Source organism: Tympanuchus pallidicinctus, unplaced genomic scaffold, assembly GCF_026119805.1.
Source record: "Tympanuchus pallidicinctus isolate F22 unplaced genomic scaffold, pur_lepc_1.0 scaffold22, whole genome shotgun sequence".
Taxonomy (NCBI): Eukaryota; Metazoa; Chordata; class Aves; order Galliformes; family Phasianidae; genus Tympanuchus; species Tympanuchus pallidicinctus.
The window spans coordinates 30,083,774-30,110,697 of record NW_026294739.1 but is presented as its reverse complement, the minus strand read 5'-3'; the positions used below and the strand labels follow the sequence as shown (position 1 = coordinate 30,110,697).

The 26,924-nt window shown below is 34.3% G+C and overlaps 1 long non-coding RNA gene across 1 annotated transcript in view; it reads left to right on the top strand.

The window, feature by feature from the left end:
• The window catches only part of LOC128082480 (uncharacterized), a 94,797-nt gene that overhangs the window by 50,560 nt on the left and 17,313 nt on the right, over positions 1-26,924 (top strand). The gene's annotated exons all lie outside the window — the stretch shown is intronic.

Here is a 26,924-nt window from a genome sequence, read left to right as displayed (position 1 = left end):
GTTTATCCTGGACTTTAAAGAGGAACCGCATGGATTAGGAGAGAAGTTAAAAATTTTGAGCAATCGTCAGCATTTCAGTACATACTAAGGAGTAAAATCATGCTGAAGGCTTGGTAGACAACTGTGCAGGCATTAATAAGGAATAAAAATTAGAATGAATTACATTCATCATAGGCAATTAAATACAAAAACATTTCAGGTTATGACTGCTGTTTGAATTGCTGAGAGCAGTTGAGACCCTAGACCTTGCTAAAATATCTGAAGTAACCTTTGCTTTATTTTCTCTCACTGTTGTTTATTATTGTCATCAGCTCACTTTTTTCTTCAGTAAACTTAAACACTGGTATACAGAACTATCTATAAAATCTATTCAATGTACAAAACCACGGCAGATAGTGAAATACAGGCTGGGCAATTTTATAAGTTTTTAAAACAAAGCGAAGGTGGAACAAGCAAAATGGTACCTAATTTTTGTTAGATGCACATCTTTAAGTGGAAAGTAAAACATTATTCAGTTGGTCTGTGTTTTGTAGTTTTTCCTCAAGAATAACACGTGTTGGATTGTAATTGTTTGTTCTCCTGTTTTCCATTTCATAGAATGAAGAGAACATAAGGATGTGTGTGACAGCATCTACTGACCCAATGCTAAACTTAAACTAAGATTATTTTTTCTGAAAAATTTTGTAGGATATGTATATTATTTTGTGTGACTGTATTTGGTGTATTATTCAAAATTGTATAGCAGTATATGATTTATCTTTTTGCATGCTTAAATGATACCACTGATCCAAATCATACTTGCAATTAGACTGCAACCCAGTCAGATATTTTGACAGTACACATCAACCTAACACTAAATATTTCTTTCGTTCTATCTATTAACAGTTTAAATTTAAATTACATCACGCAATGTAAGCCTGGAGAAACACTACAAGAAGACTATTCCAATTTACTCACTTGTCCAACAGGTTAATAACAAGCCTGTGATGTTACTACTACTATTAATCACAGTACAACTCTACTCTTAAATCTGTTGATAGCTTCTGCAGTTCACTTAAGAAATGCATCTCTAAAAAAAGAAGGAAAAAAAAAAAAGTAATCCTAAAGATGCATAGGAAGCCCTTGGCACTGTGTTGGAGATATACTGTACATGCACCATATGAAACTTGATACCTAATGCAACACAAAACCGAGTTCTCGCAATTCTTCAGAGTCTTGTGAAAGCATTCATAGTTTAGCATCTCCTTTTGAATTTTAAGAGTACAAATTCATTGACTGTCAAGAGAAGAATTTAGTTGAATTTAGTCTATAAAATTTGGAATCCTAAATCACATAAAGATTCTATCTAATCCTGCAAAAAAAGATGTACAATGTGCGTCTTTTTAGGTGCATTTTACTTTGGAGTATCTCAGCTTCAACAGACCTGAGCAGATCAGAATTTAACATCCATATCCCCTAATGTGCTAAAACTAGGCCATAGTGCCTAATTTGTTTATTAAGAATGTGAGGAATTGCTATCAATCACCTTTTAAACAAAGAACCGCTTGGTCAGCTAGGGGCATAGAAGAGCTGGTATTTTAGTAGAGTTTAGAGGACTTGGCTCCAAAAGGCAAGCAGTGAGGTGCCGTGAATTGCAAGGTAAATAAAAGGTAATGGAGAAGGTATTGTTGCCTTAACTCAGCGTTTCTAGCTTCTGTGAAGAGACAGCGTTAAAATGTCTTTTGTGTTTCTAAAGAAGGATGAAGATCTTTATTTGTTACTGTAATGAGGGTTAATTAAAAAATAGGGGCAAGTTGTTTACAAATACAATTTTAAAAGTTTATGGTTTATGCATTTGTCTGCTGGTCAGTGTAATCCATTAGGCATAAGTATTTTAAAATATGCAGTAAGAACGATTAATTTTTACTCTGATATTATTGCCAGAGTTGCGTTAGTGCAGAGTAATATGAAGTCTATGCAAAGAATTTCTACTTTTTCCACAGAAATTACCTCCCCGAATGTAATCAGTCATTTTATTTCCACGACAGTATATGCCTAGTTCCCTAATTAGTTACCTCATTTCTGTTGCTATTGCACATACATAGCATGTACTTGTATTTTTTTTTTTTATTGCTAAGAGTTATATGAATCTTCTTTGATTTTTTTTATATAATCACAAGTAAGATGTTGTTGAGTCAGAGAATAATAATTCTTAGTGCAAATGAATGGAAATCATTACATGGTTAACTGAACCTCTGAAATATGTAGCTCTACTGAAATCACGTATTGGAATCTCAGCTGGTCTGGTCTACTTGGTGAACAGTGGTCATGCTCCTTAAAATACAGTTATCATATCACTATTTGAATGAGATTCTAACAAGGTTAACCTCTGTTCTTAATAGACAGCGCACCATAGTTAGGTGAGATTTTGCATCCTGAGTTAAGTTACAGGCACAGATTTTCCCATGTACATGTCTATTTAGCCACTGTGGAATCTGCTGCTATTTGTCATAGAATGATGGGAATGGAAGAGGATTTTAGCTGAAATAGGAATCAGTGAAACTGATTCTTCTTTTTCAGAATTTTTCCCCTGGTTGTCATCAATCCAATAATTGATTTTAGTCAAAATGAGAAAAAATGTTTTCTTTTAAAAAGTAAAAATAGAAACAACTAACAACAACACAAAACAAGCACTTACAGACCTGGAAGTTCAGAATTATGACTGAAGTTCAATGTCCATAATATTGCAGAACTGATCACAATTAAGTCCTGCAGATATTGTCATAATGCACAGTTATAAAATGTAAAATACAGATAGAAGAAAAAATGGGAAATATGAACGTTTTTCAGAGGAAAAGCATCAGATTTCTGTGATCTTGGGATCCTTTTATTAAATCACAAACTACTTAATGCAGGAAAAAAAAAAAAAACCAACAACCGAACCCTTCTGTATATAATTACTTGACATTTTTTGTTTGTGTTAGAGTTGAACTGGTATTTTGTTCAGTTTTCCTATCAGTATAGGCAGGCTTTGTACATGTATATATAGAAAGAATTATTCTTCAGTTCGCATTTTGGAGAAAAAGTATGTTAAAATGCATGTTTGGACAAAGCAAATATTATTAATCTATTTGTTTTGTTCCTATTATCATTTAACCAGATTAGGCATTACCTTTTAATTGAGAAAGAACATATTTAACACTGACATCTTAAAGGCAAGAATTCACAACCTGTGAGAGTAACAAAAGACAATGTGCTGGTAAGCTATGGGTGCAATTCTGAAGAAGCCTATGAAGCCTGTAAGCCTGAGGTGTTGAGTTTATCCTCCACTACCTCCACTAGTTTAGCTCATTGGGAAAATAGAATCTTATCTGAGGTCCATCTGATACCTTTGAGCAAGCAGAAACATATAGCATTGAGCAAAAATTCCAGATCTCTTTCTCCAGTTCCAAAGACGAAGGTATTTTTCAGTAAAAGTGAAACTTATGAATAGTTATTTGTGTCACTTTTGATGCTGACGTGCTCTAAAACTTTCAAAGCAAAGTCTGTTTTTGTCTGCCAGTCAGATGACTTTCTTAGAATAATGTATAGCAATTGCATTACACTTACTCATGTCTTTGGTCTGTTTTCTTCCCTCGGGTCAGCTTAGGATAGTAGAACCAGGGAGGAGGAAAAGAGAGAAGTCCATAAATGATTCTTACTTATAGCCTTTCTAGTCCTCTACTCCATCCCCCTCCTACTCTCACTCATCTTCACACCCCCTATCTTCTGAGGGGAAACAGAGATGGAAGATGGACAGAAAACATTTATATTTTTTCTTTTATTGCATGCTGAGTTTTTTTCTCAGCACATGTAGGATATAAAAATGTTTTCTGACACACCAACGAATTTAAAGCTGAACAAGTTGCTATAGAATCTTAAGGAATTGATTGTAATAGGGAAGGAGAACTGGTTTTCATACAGAGTATTCCTACAGGGTTTTTGAAATTAGAGCATTGGGTGTGGGAGTGGAACCTGGAAGGATCATTAAAGGCATGTACTAATGGACTTCACCAAATCTTGGAGCTCTCTCATGTGGATAAAATGTTCTGATAGTGCCAGCAAAGGCACACTGTTTCAGAGCCATGTTTGTAAGTGATACCTTTCTAAAGAAAGAAAGGTAGTTAGGAATACTTGTGCCTGAAGAGTAAGAGGCAATACAGGCAGTATCAAGTCTTAAAAGTTTCACCATTAATATTTATACAATACTGACGATTTATACCTATGAAAAAGAGGGACAGAGAAAGAGGCAAAACAACTAAGATTGAGGAAAAAAGGCAAACTCCAGCTTACATGAATTAAACAAAGTAGAACTCTTTCAAAGGAACAAAAAATGATAAAATAAATGTCTGGCATTCAGGAAGAGAAATAGTCATTCAATTCATGGATGTTCACAGTCATAACAGCCAGACCTGTAAACATGATTGGAAATAAGGCAATCATGACACCACTGATTTGTATGGTGAATATTTGTAATTATTTGTATTTAAACTGTCCTCCACCTCCAGATCTCTTACTATTCATGGTCATAAACTGTTAGGCCTCACTTGCAGCACAGTTGCTTAAACCTGAAATCACCAGCTATGCCTTATTTACTTATACTCCCACGTCAGCATAAATTACTCTTCCTTTTGAGAAGATTTCCTGGCATTTTTCAGTATAGGTCTTTCTTGTAGAAAGATCATATATAAACTTGTTTCAATATAGGCATTTCAACATTTGAAAGTAACCAAACAGCAATCTCATTGGATCAGCATCACTGATGGAATAAACAAAAAATAACACAAAGTCACCGTAATTATTTGAATAACATAAGTAGCATTTTTTGGTTGAGCAACAAGCTGATTATGTTATCTATATGTTAGTTACAGTTGATTACTTTTCATACCTTTTCCGTAGATACTCATGGTCTGTTAGAAGACAATTAGTGTCTTATGTAAGAGAATATTCCACAATCAATCCATTAATTGTGTTTACAAGTATTATTAAATAAGGGAAGTAAGGGAAAAAACTGGCTTGCTACAAACATGTACCTTCTTGTATCTGGGTTGGTCAGATCTTCTACGCCTTTTACAGTTGTGAGGGCTTTTCCAGATTATCTTTCTGTTCAGTCATTTGGCATCAATGAAAGCCAGTAAGAGATGGCTTGGATATATACAAAGCAGGCTTTTAACTTCAAGATAAGGAAGAATGACTCAGCCAGTGACTCATGATATTTATATTCACTGTTTATGTGGAGTACTGAAAACTGTTTGTACGATGCTGTGGACCACTTGATAAATCTTTTGACTCTTTCTTTCCAAGTTATTAAAAGTAGATAATATATAAAAGTCTGTCTGCAACTTGCATTCCTGAAACTTTCAGGTCCAGCGTGCTTAGCCTACTAAATTTTCAGTAATGGGGGTATGCATCCTTGTGAATGTTCTGGATTCAGTGTGGGCAGGGAAAAGCTGCTGTGTCCCACACCTAAGGCTTCTCAGAGGAGTCCTGTTGCAAAATACTGTAATGAATGGATAACTGTAGGGAAGTCAAAGCCTGGATATGTCACTTTGGAACCTGCAGCTACAGAGAGTTGTTCACACAGTGTATCAGGAGAAACATTTGGATCTCATGTCATTCATTTTTTACAAGTCAGGAAAGGATTTCTTTACCTGTGAAAAAATTTATAATAGAATTTAGAGGTGCTTGCAAAGGGGCAAGAGTCTTAGAGGAGTGAAGATCTTGTTAGAAATTTGAGATGGTTTTCTCTGGTGTGTTGAAAATTGACTGTGTATTTCTGATCTAGTGATTTCTAGACAGGTGGAGACTGGAGCAATCCTCTACTCGTCTTTGGTTTATCTAGTTGGAATTTGGGTCTGCAATAATTAGAGTTCACAATAGAAAACTGTATAAGAAATTATTGATGGGCTGTTAACAAGTAATTAAATTTACATCATTGTTAGCTATGTTTAAATCTTAATTGATCTACTGGATAATCCTCAAGTTCTGTCAGGTACAGTTCATTTATAATGTATTAGATGTAACACATTTTATGAAAAGAGCCCGAGAGCAAGAAGTAGAAAAATCTGTCAGTAATATTTAGAACTCAAAACACAAATGACATTTAAAAAACAAATTTAAGAATGCCTCTTGAAAAGATATCTTAAAATAAAGCAGCTTTTCAGTCTGCTGAGCAAGCTCCTTAAATTTAGTCTAGATAAAATCCAGAGTATTTTATTTTAAATGAAAGAAAATTCATTTTTCTTCCTTTTTGCCAACAAAATATTTTCACTATTTCTTCTCATTTTAAGTGAGTAGTGAATCAGTATAAGATGTCACTGTCAGTCACAGACACTCAGTTCTACTTTCTTTTTCATTATAGTCAAAGAGAATTTTGAATGCTTAGGAATGGCAGGCCTAAGGAACTATTTTCGAAAGTACATAAATGATAAATGTTCCTCAATTCTGTTTGTAAAGCTGTAGGGAATTCAGGTGCATTCTGAGGGGTTATAGTAGTGTTTTTGTTATTTTTGCTGAAACAGACCAGCAGTGTGGACAGTATCATTGGAGTACTGGACAGTATTACTGGGATTATAATGTCAATTTCTTAATTATCAATTAATATTATTATGGTTTGCTTGAGGCAAAAAATTCTGTGTAGAACATCAGAGCAGAGTTTTTCCCAGTATTTCTGTGGTATGTTGATAAGTAAAAATTTAATTTTCCAGTGCAAATAAGTGTGAAATTAACTACATATGAATTTTTTTTTTTTTTTTTTTTTTATAGTGGAAGTACTATATTGAGTACTTTAAAGTTTAGTCAGCAATCTGTTTTAAAAGGCACTTTGGTTAGGTGCTTACTGAAAACAGTGCACTGGATTAATCCAGTTTGTAGGCTGTTTTCCAAAGAAGTGCTTAATAAAAAGAATTTCATGCAATACGCCATTAGAGCTTCATTTACATTAATAAGACTCTGTTCTCATACAGTTAAGCTACCTTCAAGATAAAAAATAAAATAAAAAGGGACTCGCTGTGTTCTCCATGTACAACCACAGAGATTAGTTTCTGGTGCTCTTATACCCTTGTGAGCTCAGTGTCTGAGAAGAGAGAACATTGTTTCCTCCCAGCTGAGAAGATATCCTGTCATCTTGCAGCCTTGAAGTTCTCCTCAATGAAAACAGAGAAAGCTAAGAGAGCAGCCAGTAATTTGGTTTGCTGTACTTGGGTGCATTGCCAAGGCACTAGCTGATGTGAAATTTAACCCAAGGCTTCAGGGAACTGAATTGAAAGAGCTCTGTGTTGTGAAGCAACCACAGTAAATCTGAGCACATGAGGTAACGTTACACAGATCATTCATACAGCAATCTGAAAATATCAGCCATGGGTACGGTACCTGTCATACAAAAAAATACTTGTAACTTACTGAAAGGACAAGTCGTAAATGACTTCTGCAATTCTGAGCGCGTCAGAATTTTGTTAGCAGCTTTAGGAATATAGAAAGTACACTAGGAGGTTAACATACTGTTTATAAACTTGTTCCCTGCTACCTCTCTAGCTTTTAAAAATGGTGTAAGAAAAGCACCGGATATAAAACTCTACTTTTATATTGCTGGGGAAACTAATGGATCAGTTATGACCTTCTGAACTCTGAAGAAGCTGACCTGCCATAAATCAATGAAGTAAAGGGTAGTATGTTGTATTTTGTGGGGAATAGTTAGAGAGAGAAGAGAAAATAAAGGTTTCTGAGAACTATATGAAGGGATGTATGGTGAAGTTTTGTATTTGAGGGGCCAGCAAATTCTGGGGATAATTCTTGAGAGCAGGCTTAAAGCAGAAAAAATTAGCAAGACCTCATGAGCAGCTTTCAAGCTCATTATAAATTTCATTGACTATGGTGAGGTGTAGGATTGTGTAATGTTATATTTTGTGTGGTCTTCCTTACATATGAGAGGAAAAAATATCTAACAAGTATGATTTATCTGGGTATACAGGAAGGTAGGAAGAAATCTGACTTAAGTTCTCATCTAGAAAAACAAAATATTCACCTAGAAGGCAATGAATTATAAACAGCATTATTTATTTTTGCGTGTATCGTTTGGTCCTCAGGAAATAGCCACAAATCATTTTTTTAGCATTATTATATTTAATCAATTTTGAGCATAGATTTTCCGTGTCTTATGGGAGGAAGCGATTGTTGATAATAGGTTCATTTTGCAGAAAATCATGTAGAGTCTAATGGATATGTTAAATGTATAAATATTCTTAATATTTATTTGTTAAGAGAAGCGATTGCTTCTTCCTTAATTTTAAACCTTTTAAAACACCTTTAAATCAGAAATAAATTAGTTTAGAATATATAGGTTTGATGTGAAAAAGTCGCATTTATATTATTTTAGCTTTGTTGTGTTTAAGTAGCTGACAGTATTTTTCTCTTACCAGTTTAAAAATCTTCAGTTTCCAAGATTGCAAACAAAAGTACTTCTGGCATGTGTAAGGTATAGTTTTAAAAACTTTTCCTCTTTCATTTTTCTGTGGGGGGAAAAAGAATCGCGTATTAGTGGGGAAGTGTTTTACTGTCTATCTTCTTTCGTACTCTGTCTAGCAGTTAGGCACAGTTTAGTTCACATCATGCCATCAGTCATTGGTTGTCCACAATCCGTAAGTGAGACAACAAAAAGTTTGGTTACATTCTCAAAGCAAAAGAGATTAGGGACTATTTAGAATTGAAAGGAATGACTTCTAAAAGTGAGCAAGTTAATCTTTACTTGTGAGATAAGGTGAGTGTGTGGGTGTGTTAATTAAAGCAGCCTTCAACTTATGGCCTTGTTGTAACAGGTAGAGCTAGCAACTTGATTAACAGCTCATTGTGTGAATTGCTGCATTTAACACATAAACACTGAATTTCTATTAAACTGGCATTGCTCTATTAAACAATTAGCTGATGGAAGTGGATATGATTCTTAATAAAAACCCCGTCATTTCAGGTTCAATGGCAGCTACTGTACATCCTCACACTGTAAACCAACTGTGTTTACATTTGAATATGTGACAGAACATTTTTCTTCTTTTTGTATACGCTTATGATAGTTCCTCCAGGTACAACGTGGCATTATTGATTTTGTTAGTTGTGCATGTGGAGAGTTACAAGCAACAAAAAGTAAATGTCAAATACTGGGTGGTCCAGTATGCTAGGTATAATGGTGTGTTCATAGTATTCATACTAGCCATGTCTGAAATTAACCCTTTTTTCTTGCTCTCTATGAAAGTTTTCAGATTCTGAAAACTGCATTACTGTTCTATATATGTTGACATAGCCTCTGATTTCAGTCATGTCAGGCAAGTCAGTGAAGCTGTGTTATCAGTTTGACAGCCCATCTCTCTCAGTACGGAAAAACTTAGGCTTACATACTGGATTAACTCTAGGTTTTTTATTTCAATTTCTTAGAAAGTATAACTGTATTTTAATTCTATTAACTATATTTTTGGTACTGCTGCACAGTCAAATATTAAGTTTATGAAGTATTTTAGTCTGTTTTAAGAACATCTTGCATTTCATCTTCACTAAAATTTAGTTTCCTTTGCATTAAGTGACTGCTGAAGTTGTGATAGTCCAAAATAATGTGGAACCAATGGTAAAGAGTATGGATAGTCAGTATTCAGCTAAGCAAGAAGTTTAAACTTTACTGCTTATATAGTTCAGTTTAAGATAGATTAGGTCTTGACAGAGGATGATACAAGCATTTGAATTGAGCCTATGTTAATAGTCACTTGGATATTTAACATACCTGAAGGATCACTTCCAGACCAAATACAAACTGTATGGCATTTCTGTGCTTTGGCCCAAGTCCTTAAATATGCTCTGTGCATATTAGGCAGATAATTTAAACTGATTAAAGCTACTTACGTCATGCTGAGCATTGTAGAGAGTGATCTTGAGATAAGAATACACATAGAAGTTAGATTTTAGCTTTTGGAATATAAAACATATAGGAAGTGAGCAAATGCTGTTAAGTAAATTACATATACATTTTTATCCTTGTATTGTATGAAGGATTAACAGAACTTGTAGAGAAGAATTGTTTTTCTTGAGCTGTTAATGATCTGCCATTTTATTCCCTAGATTAGTACTCAAAGGTCAAAATGCAATCAATTACCCAGTACTTTGGATCCCTTAATTGGTTGTGCTTCAAAAGTGAAGCTGCTATTTTATTTTATATATAATAGTCTGAAAAAAGTTCAATAGTAAAGAGATTAGGATGATATTTGAAGGACATTATGAATTGTTATGCAGAATAAAAATATGTATAAATCATTTCTTGTAGTCTTTTCAGTGACATTTCAATTTTATTTTATCTTTTTTTTTTTTTTTCATTACACATTGAGAATTCAGGAATACATAAATGCAATATCCTTCCTAAGAAATTTTCTGAAGAAAAAAAAGTTGAAATAGCTTCCTGTGTTTAGGGAAACCGTGAAACAAGGATATAATTAAAAATTAGAAGTCGAATAGGAATAAATTTATCTAGCCTAATGCCTACGTAAAATACTTCCACTGGGTTGGCCATGAATTGGATCAGAACACAGTTGCTGTTTATGGCACTCCTGTGACTGAAATGTGCTAAGTAAAGGAAAAGAAAACAAATATTAGTATTTCACTTTACTTGCCTTATTCCATCACAGATTTAGTTACAGTTCACCTTCTTACCAACAGCTTCACCTTGTAGTCTTAGTTGTCATCAAGCTCTGATTATTACAGGCATGATCATGGTTGTCCTTCTTAGGCAGGTATTTCTGCCTTGTTAACCACAAACTGTCTAATTTTGTGTGATATAAAAAAGTTACTTTTTTTCTAAATATCAAGATGATCAGGAGGAAGATGTTCCTTAAATACTGATGTATCTGAAAAAATATTTTCCCTTCATTATTAACGTGTTTGTTAGTTTCTGGAGTATGTAGCAAAGAACCTATTTTGTATTGCTTCATCACTGATCTCATTCTCTGGTTGCAATTTAAGGTTACATTGCTGTTTTTGTCACTTACTCATACATTGCATTGGGGGAATTTTCACATGCACGTTTTTTTGTTTTTGTTTTTGTTTTTTTTGTAACAAATCTCAGTATATTTCCAGTATAAAACGGTACTGATTTAGTAGATTATTACAGAGAGATTGGAATTACAATTGACACAGATGACAAATATGTTCTTAAAGAATAAGAGTAAACAAGTGTGTTTTCAGCATTGATAATCAACTGTGGGATGTGGCCGCCAACGTCAGAGGTAGATGCTGGTGGTGTGGCAGTAGAGCTTGAACCTTCCCACCAATATTCCATTACATTTTCTTGTGACAGATGGCAGCAGAGGGGCAGCCTGACAAAATGGTGTCTGACATGGAATGCATATAAAGCGAAGCTGTGACATTGGATTTCTCCATGAGGAAAAAATTGTGCTCACTGAAATTCATTGACACTTGCTGAACGTTTATGGACACCAAACAGTGCATATGAGCACAGTGAGATGGCGGGTGGTGCGTTTCAGCAGTAGTGATAGGGGGTGCAAAAATTTACGAGAGCTCTTGTTCATCGCTGGCAAAAATGCCTACCTAATGGTGGTGATTGCTGAAAAATGACATTTTGAATTGATGTATCCAGTAGTAATTTAAGACATAAATTATTGTTGAAAAATGCTACGTGTAAGAAAAATACCTAACAATTATCTTAATAATGTTTTTCCTTTTAGTGGCAAACAGATTCCTTATTGTCCTTATATAAATGAAGAGCAACTCTTTCATTTCGAGAATAACTTGTACACTGAATCTTTTGTATGTGTGGTAGAATGACTTAAATATTAAGGCAAGCAGTGCATTTAGGATTGATTTAAAACTGTTTAGGAAGGCTAACAGCTTAGTGAACTAATTCAGGAAAAATCATATTTATCAGAGTCAATTTTTGTAGCTTGACATTTTATGATTTACTTTCTAAGCTGCTAAAAGAGCTTAAGAAAACTTTTCCTTCTGGCTTCTCTGAATTTTTATTATTATTATTATTTTCCTGATGTGCCACTTAATCCTGCCTGATATTTCTGCAATTAATATTGATGCAAACCTGAGTATTGACTATGATAAAACTATGAGATTAGAAATGATTATGTACTTCACGGAACTGTTTAATACATGATAACGTTAGTACATCATCCAAAGAAATGAGATATTTTTATGGTTTTCTGGAAAATAGAGCTGATAACATGCAGCCGTGTTGATGGGAGAGAGCTGAGGATTTTTAGTATTTTGCTAGCTTTAAATGTGTTCCAAGTCAATTGCACACACTGAAAGTTCCTTCTATTTACTATTCAGAGTCTTTTGGTATTGATGTTAAGGATACTTAAGTTGTGCAGAAGCTTGAACTGTGGCTGAATCCTTTATGAAACCTCACAGGAGAAAACCATTTAAGGTGTAAGAAAAACATGCTAAACAGTAAAAAAATACAAGCAACATGAAATGGGCAACTTGCTGTGCACGTAGGCTGATATGTGGAAACTTTCAGCTGTACAGTATGCTTAAGTCCCATGTACTGAAATATAAATGTGCTCTTGCATGAACATGTGCCGTATCACCTTTGTATATTAATGACCACTGAACATAAGTGTGCTGAAATTTTCTAATATTAATTAAACTTGCAGAGTAGGGGTACACATAGGAAAATACAGAGGTCTGTTACTAGTGGTCAAAACAAACATGCACATCAGTTCTTTTGCTACAGTTATCCTTTCAGAAACAACATTTTAGCAACTGCATGATTTGATCAGTAAACCTGTTTTAGGAGCCTAAATCTCTCTTTCCTTCCACCTCCAATTTTAAGTTATTAACATAAGTTTAGTAAAAGCAAATAACTTAGCAGTTGGAGAGATGAACAAAGAAATATCTGTTCTAATGCTGCCTATCTTCATAATCATCAAAACATCTTCATAAATCAGTGACACTTCAAGTGTAAAATAACTGGTTTTATCCCTTATCTTGGGTATAAATGTTTGTTCATTTTGGCAACTATAGACAAGAATTTCTTTACAATGAGGTTAATGAGCTGGTGGAACAGGCTGCCTTCAAGCAACCTGTAGTAAAAGAAGTCTCTGTGATCTCTAGAGATCCCTTCCAACTGCTACAATTCTGTGATTCTGTGCATGGCAGGGTAGCTAGACTGGGTGGTATTTAAGGACTTAAGTATTAATTGTTATTAATTTATTGTGATTTTTTTTTAACGAATGGACATATGAATTTAAAAAAATCAAAGTTTTCATTTCCTAGTTAGAAGATTTTCAACTGAAGATTTAAATAGAATTCTGTCTACTTGGAATTCAGTTGATTCGATGTGTAGGCTTGATTTGTAACAGATGTGCAATGCATTGTGCTACAAACAAAAACAATCCTATCTATGATACAGAGCTTTTGTTAAGGAGACTCCCCTTTCAAACATCAGATTTCTTAACTGTGAAATTAATATTGCTATCACTTAGCTCTAAAAGTATTGTCAAGAGGAAGACCTAATTTTTGTTACATCTTGTGAACATAGATACATCCTTTGTGTAAAAATAGACAATTTTAATTTTTCCAATGTTTTCTATTCCTAGTGAAATGATGTACTCATTGTTAGTGATATCAGCTGTGATTTGACATTATTTTGGGAGAAATATCTGCAGCTTTCATAGTTTGTGTGTGAAGGTTGTCCATCAAAGTACTTGCTGCGTACTGAACAGTGGTTCAGCAAGTTTAGCTGGGATAGTGAAGAATTGTGCTATACATATTTACAGTCTTCCCTGCCATTCTTCATTTTGTGATCTTGTATTTAAAACTACTATCATGTTTTATGCTACATGAGTTATTATTTTTTTTTAATAAATGCCTCCATGTTGTTCAAATTCTCCAGGCTAAGGGAGCATGGTGGTGGTGCTAAGTTTGCTAACTTCTGCAGAGTAATTTTGGTGATACTAAAATCTGCTACTGTCAGACTGTGCAAGAGTGCTGTTCTGTGCAGGACCTGGAGTTGTCTTAACTAACAAACTGACAAAATGGAATGTTGAAATTTTGGCCTCTCAAAGTAGTATACGTAGATATGAAGTTGTTTGTAGATGGTGAAGGTCTTCAGAGGCTTTGCAGTGAGTGCCAACTTGCAGAGATTTCCAATACCTATACTAGTAACACAAGATATGCACATAATACCTGCAGTTTGTGCTGCTGAATTTTCTTCATGAATTTTCTGAGGATCAAATTTTGTCCCCCCTAAAGATAAAGAAATAAAATGCCAGTTTTCTGGAATCCCATCACAGGATCTTCTTGTAATTATCAGTACTTGAGATTTTAGCTAAAGCTGTACAAAGATTACATTAGCATAAAATGTTGTGTTCTTTTGATTGAGTATATTATTTGAGAGAAAATATTCAGCGGTACTAAACGCAGGAATAAGAAATTATTACCTGCCAGGTGATAAATAGAACTCTGTTGATGAGAAATATTTTTTTAAAATGCTAATTCTCAGCTGAAGTTGATACTTAATCCAGTTAAAAATATGCCACAAATCCAGCTTTGAAAATTCAGTATATAAGAAATGGAGCTTTTTGAATTGTAGCAATTACTCATTCCAAATTAGTGGTTTCTCCTGTAAAATTTACCTGTCACGTCAGATTTTGCCACATCGTGTAGTTCCGCTTCATTACACATTGGCATATAATCCTGATTGGTAAACTTCAGCGGGGTGATCAGAGTTCCACTTTGACTTTGGTGCTTGTGATTGAAAAGAAACCCAAACACTCAAGGCAAATGAAACATTTTACTGATTACACAGATACATTTTTTGTAGCTTTTCATCCAGAACATCTTTGCTGAGATTTTCCTTCACCTTGCTTAACTCCTCCTATGCTCCTCATAAATTATTCTACTTTGTTTTAAAAGTCTACAGGAGTTACAGCATATTTAAAATACAGTAGTGCATGTCTGGATGTGGACTTATCATGCTGTTAGCAGTGAGTTTCTGCGATTGGTTGGATTAAATGTTATGTTTATTGGGTTTCCACAAACATGTGAGTACCAAATCTCTGGCAATACTGCAGCTCATCTGGATATCCTTTGTGTTTATCTTCTTTTGAAATTATTGGATCCTTCTGACATGCAGTTACTTTAGGACTGGACATTCAAGAAGTTCTCTGTTGGGAAATAAATCTGAGAAATATCTTTCTACAAAAAGTAGATATAAATATCCTTTTATTTGTTTCAGCTGTATTTTGCTGATCTTAAGTAGTAAATAAGCCGGAGTATGTAAAACAGAGTCTTTTTAATGCTTGTAGAACTTTTTTAGTGCCTAAGAGGAGCCCAGAAGGGTAAATATTGATGGGATGCTCCTGTCCTCCTCCAGGAGTTGTGTCATAGGTGTAGCACACTTCAGGCAGCAGCAGCTCTGAGTACTGCTTCTGCCAGTTGTCATGTTTAGGGATAGTAACACAAATGCTTAAAGCAAGTTAATTTAGTAGGTCCATAAACTTAAGCGTCTGTCTTGTATCTGAGCTAGTTAAGTTCAAGCTCCTTGTACATCTGCTGTAGCTTTTGCTGACGGCACGTTGTGAGAAAGCCCAGGTGTGTACTCCAAGATGTAGGTGGAAGAGCTTGCCAGAAAATGCCAGGGTACTTGTCTCTGCACCCAAGTTTTGTTTTGCTTTTAATTGCAAAATCCTATTTAATGACTTCACTGAGGTCATTTAGCTACTCTCATCAGTGGTTTTGAAGCACATGTTACAGTGATCATAGAAAAAGATAAAATGATAATAGATCATATTCCACTGATGTATGCCATGTTCAATGCCTCCCTCCCTTTGCTTCCCAGGTATTTACCTTTTCATAGTCATATGTCTGAATGTAACAAGGCTGTCTCATACTGTAGTTTAGTTTAGCTTTGGAGAGAAGACTCAAATAAGAACATTTACTCTAGGAAAAAAAAAAATATAAAAGGAAACAAAGACATTGCCCCATGTGAACTGTATAATAAGTTGCTGTCCTCATTTTTCACTTGAAACCAATCGTTATGGTACTGAAGTGAACAGTGCCTCGTTTATACATATATATCACTTCTGCAAAGATGCTCTAGAGAGGATGTAGATCAATATGAATTCATTTTTTGTGGTAATGGAAAATATTTGAATTGTTATCAGGCAAAAAGATGACTTCTGGGGGTATCAGACTTGTGATTCTACGCCCTGCCTTACAATTTTGGGCACTTGTAAACTTACAGCTTTTTGTACCCCTTGACAAGTATTCTGAAGAGGCCTGAGTTACTTACGTTGTTGGGAATGTAGAAGGATATATGGTAAGCATCAGTGGTTTTCCTTAACTTTACCCCTTCCTTCACATATCTGCTAACATTCTGCTGTGATTTTTCAGTATTTATTTTTGAGCTAACAGTATCTCGAAAAATGAAAGCAGTTTAAAAACTGATTATGAAGTTCCTTTCACTAAGGTTCTAAAACAGATAAATGTTATGGTCACAGAATTCATGTGAACAAAAAATTATATAATTATTTTCTAATATGCAGATACAAAGATACTAGGAAATTCAGTTTAGGTATAACACACGTAAGTCCTAAATAATCATTGTTTTAATTACAACATGCATTTTTCTCTAGTTGCATAGAATATTATCTTATTAATCATAAGCATAGAAATAGAAATAGACATATTTATACAAAGATACTTCTATTGGTAAGACATTTTCAAACTGCTTAAAAATCTCAAAGTAAAGCATGAAGCAATAATATAACATTAAGTAGAACTGCTGACAAAATCTGAAGTATGTTGCAGTGAGAACAGTGAGGAACTAATTGCTGACGTATCATTATGAGGTTTGGACAATGAAGGAGAGGGAGACTAAGAATAAAGACTGAATTTTGAAGTCCTCAGTTAAGCTCAGTGTCTTACAGCTGATGAAAACACTGAGCTGTCCTCTCTGTGCCTGCTACAGGCAGTGTAATTGCAGTAAAACTGCATTTGAACCTCTGCAGCCATTCAAATATTTTCTAATAAGGTTCCTGTGAAGCAATGGAGTTTAAATATATATATATATATATATATATATATATATATGTTACCATGATAAGCAGTTGAAAAATTTTTGCCTGAAGACAATTATGCTTCACTCTCATTAGAGATAACCATAATGGCTATTTCATACATACAGAATGGATCCTTTGTACTTTTTTGATATCTCTTTTATATCTTAAGTTGTGATGAGTTTATCCTGTTGTTATCTCTAGTTATTTTTTTTTCATGTTTTATTTTTTGTAACCATAATTTGGCATTCAAGAAACTGCTTCTGCAGATTAGTGATTACTGTGTGGGATATTTCTGGTGAGTAGATTCCTTCTTTATCTTTCAGAAGCTTAAAATACAGAAATGTTTGTAAATTACGATTTATTACTCCTGTGTGACTGAAGAAATTTGACTTGGGTCTACTTTAACAGAAGGGGATGGCCTAATAAGTAAGTTAAACCTTCACGCTAGTTCTCAGAAATCTGAATATGTTTTATTAACATTTAGCTAAGTAATAAAAGTTCTCGTAAATAGAGGAGGTTCTGTTGAAATGTGTAGTGAAGAAATAAGCTGAACACTATAAAAATATTTTAAAATTCTCAGGAATATTTTCTGTCCAGTTGTGGGATGTTGTTTGGCACTTTTGTTTTCATTTCCCTTTTTTATCAATACTTAACTGAGAAAAATTTGAAGAGGAAAGAAAATAAAGTCCTTTGGTGCTTACACTTCCAATTTTCTTTTTTTTTTCCCCCTTCAGATTCTGAATGTTTTGTTGAGTTATTCTGTATTAAGTTGCAAAGAGGCTTGAAAAAAACAACTAACCAGATCTCATGTTAAACAAAGAAAACCTTAAAAATTGTTTTAAGAAAACAAACCAGCCACGCTTTGTTCCAGCTGCCTACGTTCAGCAAGATGGAGTTTGGCCTTAAGGCACTCCGGTTCTGATCCAACCCACTATGGAAACAATCCCTCATGGGCTAATTATCAGCAACTCTAAGCACTGAGAGTGCTTACTGTGCTCTCTTTAATGACGGGAAACGCTAGGATTAATACAGAAATGGCCTTAAAACATTCACATTTTCTTTTAGAATGAAGACCTCTTTCTAGAAGTTTAGTGTATTTATTTTTCTGTTACTGTTCTGTAGTAAAAAGCTAAGCTTATATCAGTATTTGTTATATTTCTGTAGAAAGTGTGAGATGCATTTTTTTTTTCTCTCCAGAAAGTACACTGAAGTACCTAACAGAAGTACACCAGGGGTGGGAAGGGTGGGAGAGGGAGGTTGGTGCAGGAAAATGGGTACACTATGTGTATTTCCTTAAAGAAAAATATGTTTATGGACCTTGACTTCCGATGTTTTCTGGAGCTGTGTGTATGTGTGTTCCACAGTGATTTGAAGGAGATAAATTTCCTTCTTCTCGACTGTTATATTTAATAGGAAATGTATATTTTCTGACAGGGCTTTTGTGGCATTCAGCCAGATTTAGTAGTAAGATTCATTGCTTGGTGAAAGAGGGTAAGGGAGATGGGAATATTGATGTTCTGATTCAAGTTGAAATGTGGCTGATGTAGAGGGAAGAAAATGTCCCCCTCCCCCTGCTGAATGTGCTTTTGTGCTTTGCCTTGGTGAGGTGGGCACCTAGCTGAGTAGGAGACCCTTGCTGAGGCATGAAGGCAATGGTCTTGGTTGGAGGGATTTGCACAGGTTCTGGAGTTAAGAGAAAGCAGACCATACAGTTGTCAGCTCCTGTCTTTAAAAGGCTTTGGCCTCTATCGTCATCAAGCATCTTTAAATTCTCTCTCATGCTTTAGAGAGATCTATCTGATGAGGGAATAACACCGGAACTGGGCTTGGAAAACCACAGTGCCTTGCTCCAAATTAAAAGTGATCAGGAAGTCATTTGCTGTTAATTTTGTTGTATTAGAACAGCAGCACTTCCCTGGTAGCATGTTTCTCTCTGTACTTCTCATTCTGACCTAAATCTAGCTCTCCATTTCTCTGTTCTGCATGCTGCAGCCTGATAGCTGGGCTCGTACGTCTACCAGGCTGTGACAGTTGTTGACAGGTGGCTGCCACCACAGTGGTGTATGTGAAGTGCTTCTTTTCGTCATAGAAGCAGAGATGGAGCAGAATAATGTTTATTTAATCCAAAAATAGTTGTCTGTTTGTCAACCCCCGGTCCTGGTTCATTCCTGACGTGAATCTCTGAAAGCAGAATCTTACAAGATGTCCTTGCAAAGACTTTCATATCAAAAGAGGATGCTTTAGAACAGTATGTCGTAGGGCCAATGTGAGAAATTGACACTGATGGGTCAAAAAGCTGAGAGGTTTCACTGCTTAATCGGTTCTCAATATCAAATTCTGTAGGTAACTGGAAACTTAGAAAATTAATACAAACCTTTTATTTTGTTAGTTTCTGCCAAAATATGTACCTTGTACGACTCTCTGAGCTGAACTCTATAATGCTTCAAGTGAAAAATCTGTCAGACATTGCACCTCTAGTGTTGGGTGCCACTGGTTTTAAAGCCATTGAATGAATTCAAAAGAAACAAATTTATGGAAATGAGTTAGAGATAAAATGATTTTATTGAACGTTTATTGAAAGTAATTGAAAGTAACAAAGTATATTGATAGGGATCAGAAGTAATTAAATTAATGGGGAAAAAATCAGGCTTAACTGAGATTTAGTTGAGAATTATTAGAATTGAATGAAATCCAATGAGAAAATTGATAATCTATCTACTGATTTAAGATGGATATTAATGATTTTCAATAACAAAATGCAATTATCTCAGAAAATACATTGAAAGGTACTAAATGCAAATGACTGTTTCTTTACTTTCTTAATGGGAATATTGGTACTGTAATAGTATCACAAATAATAGATTAACATTCAAACTATCTGCATACAAAATATAAGCTTGATAAATATATATTCATGAGCAATAAACAAAAAATTATAATTAAAAAAAGAGTTCCATGCTTCTTCAATTTCAGTTATAATTGGTACTGAAAGAAATGAGTTATTGCTAGACGCTGATCCACCAGCCTAATAATAATTCTCAGTATCATCTTTTAAACAAAATAATCTATCATGATTATGATAAGACATTTTCTGATGGCATTGCTTGCAAGGGCTATATATTTTTCTTTCAGCGTGACTAAGGATTTATATAGCAAATAGGAGCACAAATAAATAGCTTGGTTATTCTTGAATACAAATGTATATTTTTTAAAAATGCATCACATACACCTCTGAAAATTGAGGTTCTGAAAGAAGAAGATAGCTTATTACCTTATTCATAGGAACCCACACCAAAAATTGAGGAGCTTTGTAACAGCAATAGTAAAGCTGTGAGTGCACAGCTGATTGGAAATATTCATATTTGCCTGAAGTCTGGCTGAAAAAGTCAGAGGAACTGAACTGTAGAGACTTTTGAAAATTGCATATAACCTTAACCCCAGTAATTTGGGTGACAATGCCAGAAACAGCTTGGGCAAAAATGGGATTTCCTTCCTACTTGTCCTCATTTATTTATTTTTTCACCGGTGCAATCTACCAGGGTGTCTTTAATCTTCTTTCGACTGGTAAGCTGTCCTAGTTATCCTCACGTGTTGCTGGAGTGTTTTGTACACAGTGGATGGGCTTAACAGTGTGTGAATTGTTAGATGCCTATTGTGTGAGAATTATCCGTGCGGTTGGTGTGTGTGTGCGGATTGGGAGTCACAGGGAAGAGACAGGGAGGGAAGAAGCGTTGCACTGCCATGACACAGGTTGATGAAAATGTGGAACAGTTCCAACGGTTACTGAGATAAATTCTTGCTGTTTCTTGGATTAAAACATCTGTTTTCTCATAGTCCCTTTCTAAAAGATGGTAGTTTTTGGAACGATGTAATGTAAAACAATATATTAATAACTGAAACTGGCAGCTCAACTTAAGGCATGTATTGTACAGGAAAAGTATAAAGGTATATGGAATTAAATTGTCTATTTGTAGTTTCATAGAAACTCATATTTTGAAAACCATTAGGTGCAGCCATCGTGCAGTTGTTCAAAAATTTCCTGACAGGGATCTTCAAAGTGGGATTTAGAGTGTCTTTTCATTGTGTGTAAATAGTTTTCAATTCATTTAAACTAATTCATGCTTTTACCTTCTATGTGTTCAATAATATTACCTATTTGGAAAGTTTTCTGAAAGCAATAATAGGTAATGCTTTTAACAAAACATGCAAATATGGAGAAAAACAAACAAACAAACATAAAACCTTGTCCAGGAAGGCAATTCCATAATGGGTTCTAAATCTGCTTCTGTAAAATTTAGTTAATTCTCTAAAATGAAAGAGCCATGCATTCTTCAGAGCGAATTAAAAATTCTGCTTTTGAAAAATGCTATTCCGCTTTCTGATTTTTTATATATATTTACATGTCTATATTACATAAATGTATGTATTTAAAACATACATTAAAAAAAAAACATGGGGCTTATTAAAAATGGTATTTTTCTTGAGTAAAATTTTAATTTCCATATTTGTATACCTTACCTTCGAAGTAACAGTGAAAACACATAGAATATTTTTTCTTTAATTATATATGAGTCTGTGAATTGAGAAACCTTTTGTAAATGTATAATTCACCTACGATGTAGTAATTTCCTTTGTGTACAGGGTTTTCCAGTCAAGGTAGTGTGATTCACTAGCTAGTTCTTTTTACCTAGAGGTGAGGCACTCTGGAAGGAGCATTACTCTGCTTAACGTGGGTCAATCTGATGGCAGACAATGGATCCAGAGCACTCCCTGGAAACTGTTGGCTCACAATGGCAGTCAGTGATAGGGCATGAGACAACGTTTCTTTCTAGGAGGAGATTTTAATACCAGCAGTTGAGTAAAATAATTATGAAGGAGTCTAATAATAAAAATAATTGCTGTGGTTCTGGATATTTGTTAGGTGCTAAATCATTTGTCATGTTTTGTCACTGAAACAGAACGCTGATTTCAGGATTCTGCCCTTTGTTTCCTTTGTGATGCTTAGGGTTTTCTGGTTTTGTTGCACTGCTGTTGTTTCTAGGACACATATGAAACTCTTGTCCCCGAATAGAGCTGTTCCTGACCATAGTTCAAATTCCATTTTGATTAACTAACTGAAAAGGTCTCTATAGACTTTGCTCATTCTCAGTGGTTGTTCAGACTGTATTAGATGCTTCCTTGCTGTTATCTTTAACAAAAACATGAAGCTTCAGGAAAAAATAACTTCATCTTAAAATGACTGGTGTTTTTTCTTAAAAGGACTTAATCTGCATTTTGCTGTGACTCTTTTTTAATACCTCCTGAAGGTCATCTACCATTTGTAAATATGTTTGTATGCATATAATTTGTACGAAGATGCCTTAGTGGCTTTGACATAAGTTAAACTCTTATGTCATTTAAAAAATTGTGATACATATGCAAGAATGCCACAGACCTGTGAGCTGTGTGAAGAAATTTATACATATTTCATGCAGAGAAATTTTTTTACTAACATATATTAATTGAATATGGTACATTAAAAGGGATAAGGTTGTATATCATCTTCAGGCTTATACAAAGGGTAAGAGTGAATTTGGTTAATAATATATAATGTATTAGAAACATACATTTATCTTCTGATAATCAGGTTTTTCTTAATGGTAAGAATGTGTCGGTTTTTTTGTTAAAATAGTAATTATTATGCATTATTATAGGAAAGATAAATATCTCCCCCAAGAATATGGAAAACTCTGTCAGACGCAAGCTGAAAGATAAATCTGCTGGCTAATAATGAAGCAATTTTTGGGGCATGAAATAACAAAGCTGATATCAAACCCCAGACTCTAGGAAACTGACAATAATGTCAATAAATAGCTCAATCTGGCCTTTATTTTATTTTTTTTTTTCCTTTTGTTTGTGTAGTTGACATGATGGGAAGTTTCATATCAACTTCAGTGGTGGGAAGAGTATCAGCTTGTTGGCATTGTTCTTTTTATCTGTTAATTTTGGCATTGTTACCTTTTACCGTCTGAACTCTATTTAAAACCTAAAGTATCTTAAGGAGGAACACATTAATAATATTGCTCTGTTAATTCAGCTTTGTTGAGCAGTACATGTTGCATTTTACTGCTTCATTTGTGTTTCTTTCCAGAGTTTAATCTGAGAAGGAACTGTTTTACAATTTCAAGAGATGGTTTTTTCCCCAAGAGAAAATTCTTGTCATTTTTAGAATGTTCCAGGAAGAGTTGAACAATTTCATTGCAGTTAGAGGTTGTGTTGGTATAATACTGAAAAATAAAAACAAATTAAACCTTAGATGATTGATCTGCCAATACTCAGCATGTCTTAAAACAGTAAATATTCATTGTTAATGTAACTAGCAGGCCCAGGCCCATTCATATGGATCAGCTATCTCTTCAGAAAAATGAAAGCAGTTTATTTTCCTTACTAAGGATATCTTTGCCATTTGAACTTTGACATATGAAATTGCTTTATATTTTCTCACTGGTTACAGTTCAGCTCTGACATTATTTTTAATTCACAGGCAGAAAGTGATCTAGCTTGTTATTTCCCTGGAAAGCTATACCTTTGCTACTATTGACAAACACTTCTGTTCTCACTTCAACGGTAAAAAGTTTAAAATTAAATCACCATTTTTAATAACAAATAAATAGATCTGAATCAATCAAAATGTGGATGACTTAGATGGAATCAGCAAGAACTATTCACTGCACCTTACATCTTGCATGGCATCATTTTTAAAGGAAAGCAAAAGAAAGTATTTGAATACGACTTCAAGGGTAGGCTGTACTCTTTTTCCTGTTGCTTTGATCACTCATTTCAAGATGTGCTCCTTCCTCTGTAATGTTCATACATTTTTACATTTTTAAGCTTGTTTGATTCTGAGGCATATAAGTGAATAAATGTTTATATTTTTAGATGAACTGCACTGAATTTTATAGAAGATAACAGTGTATTTAGAAACACAGTTTGCAGCTAAGAGCCAATGAAAAAGAAGTACTGGAGTAGGGTAAGAAATTTATTCTCTGACGCTATGTGCTATTTTAATCTAATTTTCAGTGAGTTACACCTTGGTGCAACTCACTGCCATAGACTAATTGTCATATCTAAGCTCTATACTTTCTAGAATTTAATTTCCTTTCACTTCCATGAAATAAATCAAGAATCATAACCCTTTTACTGGTACAGGCATAGTTTTCTATATCTGCCCCATTTGGTTCTGCATATGTTTTAGACAATGATCCAAAGAGAAGTCTAATTTTTTTTCAGCAAAGCAATTAATTTCTCTCTCTCTTAACATACTATGCTCTGTGAATGTTTGGTAGGGATTTCAGTCATGTGAGACAGTGAATATTGTAAAATGCACAAAGTTATATTTATCAGCTCACTTAACCATTAGTAACTTAAGGCTCTGATGTGGGAAGATATGCTTTTTCATCATCTTTTACTCAATTAAAGGAAACAACTTTCTTTTACATGTTTGTTATAAATCCTGGTTATCAGTAGTAAATATATTGCTCCTTTGTCTTTTAACCCCTAAACACAAATGTGCAGAATGAACAAATCAGCTCTGCAGTCTTTCAGCTATCTCTGTACTAATAGGACTTACAGACTGCATAGAATGCACTGACCTTAGTATGAGAGTATGGAAACATTTCTCTGTCTCTTTGTCTACTGCTATGTATTTGTGTTGTCATAGCTAAGTAGCAGAGGCCTACTGATTTGTTTCTGGAATGTCACTGGCAGTTGCAGACACCAGATTGGTTTCAGTAATTCCTACAACAAACCTTCTGATATTGTGAAATCTGTATTAATTTGATTGTGATGTATTTACTCTTCTTTCATAATTCTGATACATCTGCTCGATTAAACATATAAGTAAATGAGAGAAAGTAAATAATTATCAAGCCTAACAAATATACATAGGAAAAGATTAGCTGACCTTCAGTTCCAACACTTTAGTTTCTCTTGACATTTCCTTTATTTTGAGCTATTATATGTGCCCTAGCAAGCACATTTATAAGGAGTTTTACAAGCAAAGTCAACATTTAGTCAGACAATATAAAGCTAACAATGGAATGACTGCTTGTAAAACTAAATTGATTTGGTTTAGCAGAGACTGAACACACTGTATGAACAATAACTATTGCATAGCCTGACTTAGCACAAGCCTAATGCATTTAGATGTATTGTCTACAGTGTGGAGCCCCACAATGGAAGGGACAAAATATCCAGGAAACAAATGATTTCCTAATAGGATGCTTAGGAAGACTGTATGTTTTCTTCTGCAGTATTTGTTATAGTTCAGCAGAATGTATAACAAAGGAATCTTTAAAAATCACAGAATCATATGGGACTGTGCTTCATGCTTCTAAAATCAACTTTAAAAACTCTAAAACAACAGGTAAATGCTGAGTCTACTGCAGTCTGGGTCCAGATTAACTATTAATTAATAGATCATTCCTAGACTGTTGCACAAACCACAGTTTGTCTGATGAAAGGGCAGTTGAAATTTCTTGTCATGCATCTGATTGCTTAGATTTCATTCTTCCGTAGAGAGTAGTCAATAGTCTCTGAGCTTTCTGTCTGTTTTAGAAACACAAAATAGGTAATTTAGAGGTAATTATAGTGGTTGGCGACCCTGCCCATGGCAGGGGGGGTTGAAACTAGATGAACTTTTGATGTCCTTTTCAACTCTGGCCATTCTATGGTTCTGTGATGATTCTATGAACTTAGTAGGAATAATGTTTCAAACCACTCTTGGAATGTCAGCTGATGTGAGGAAGTCAATTGTTTTTATCTTACTGAAGTTACTCTCTTCCCTGTTTTGCTTACGTTCTTGTTGAGCAAGTAATAGCAGAAGTACTGAACTTTTGTTAGTCCAAAGGTGAAATTTGAAATGTCAGAATTAATTATGAAATTGTTATGAAATGACAGAATTTGATCTACAGGAATTTAAAAGTTTTAAATTAGCTTATTCAAATACCAAAAACTGCACTATAGAGGACCAGATACACCAAACAATTACTGAGATGATTTCATGTCTAGAGACACAAAATTATATATCACTAAAAATCTGCATTAAGACATACAAATATTTGAGAGTTTAAACAGTAAGTTTATCATGAAGCACAGTATTCATTGTTGCACACTTCACATTAGAAAAAAATATATAAAATAAAATACAAAACATATAGAACAGAAAATAGGAAACAAGGCATGAAATTAAGCCATTACTGTTTTTCTGGTTATGTCAAAAACGGTCATATCATCACTACAGAGTGAGAACAAAATTCTCCATAATCTTTTAGTAGTACAGACTTGGAAAGCCTCATGCCATTGACTTCAGAGTCAGAAAAATTTGGAACCTGGTACTTGTTATTGTCCACGGGATAGCAGGTGTTCAATCAAAGTTGTTAATGTATTTTCTGCGGCTCTCATATACTTTAAAAGCAGGTAATTAGAATTATCCACAGATACTTTGTAAGTATGAATAATTCATTTCCTATGCATCAATAAAATAATTATTGCATATTATCATTCTTAGCTTTCTACTTCAGTAAAATTGCTCCCACCATATCACTGTCATAGTAATGTGCCTTTTTATTTTTCATATTAATGAAAATTCCCAGTAGAATGAGACATTGTAATAAGACTTCACGTTTCCTTAAAGCCTTTTCTGTTATACTGCACTGAAATAGTCCCGTATCTAGATTCTGGTTATTCTTACCCAGGCTGGCCTCTTTCTAATTATTTTAGAAGCAAAGAATTCAGAAGCATGTTAGAGCTAGTTTTGCTCAATCATCTCAATTCCCAGTTTGTTTTGTAAAATTTGAACATTTC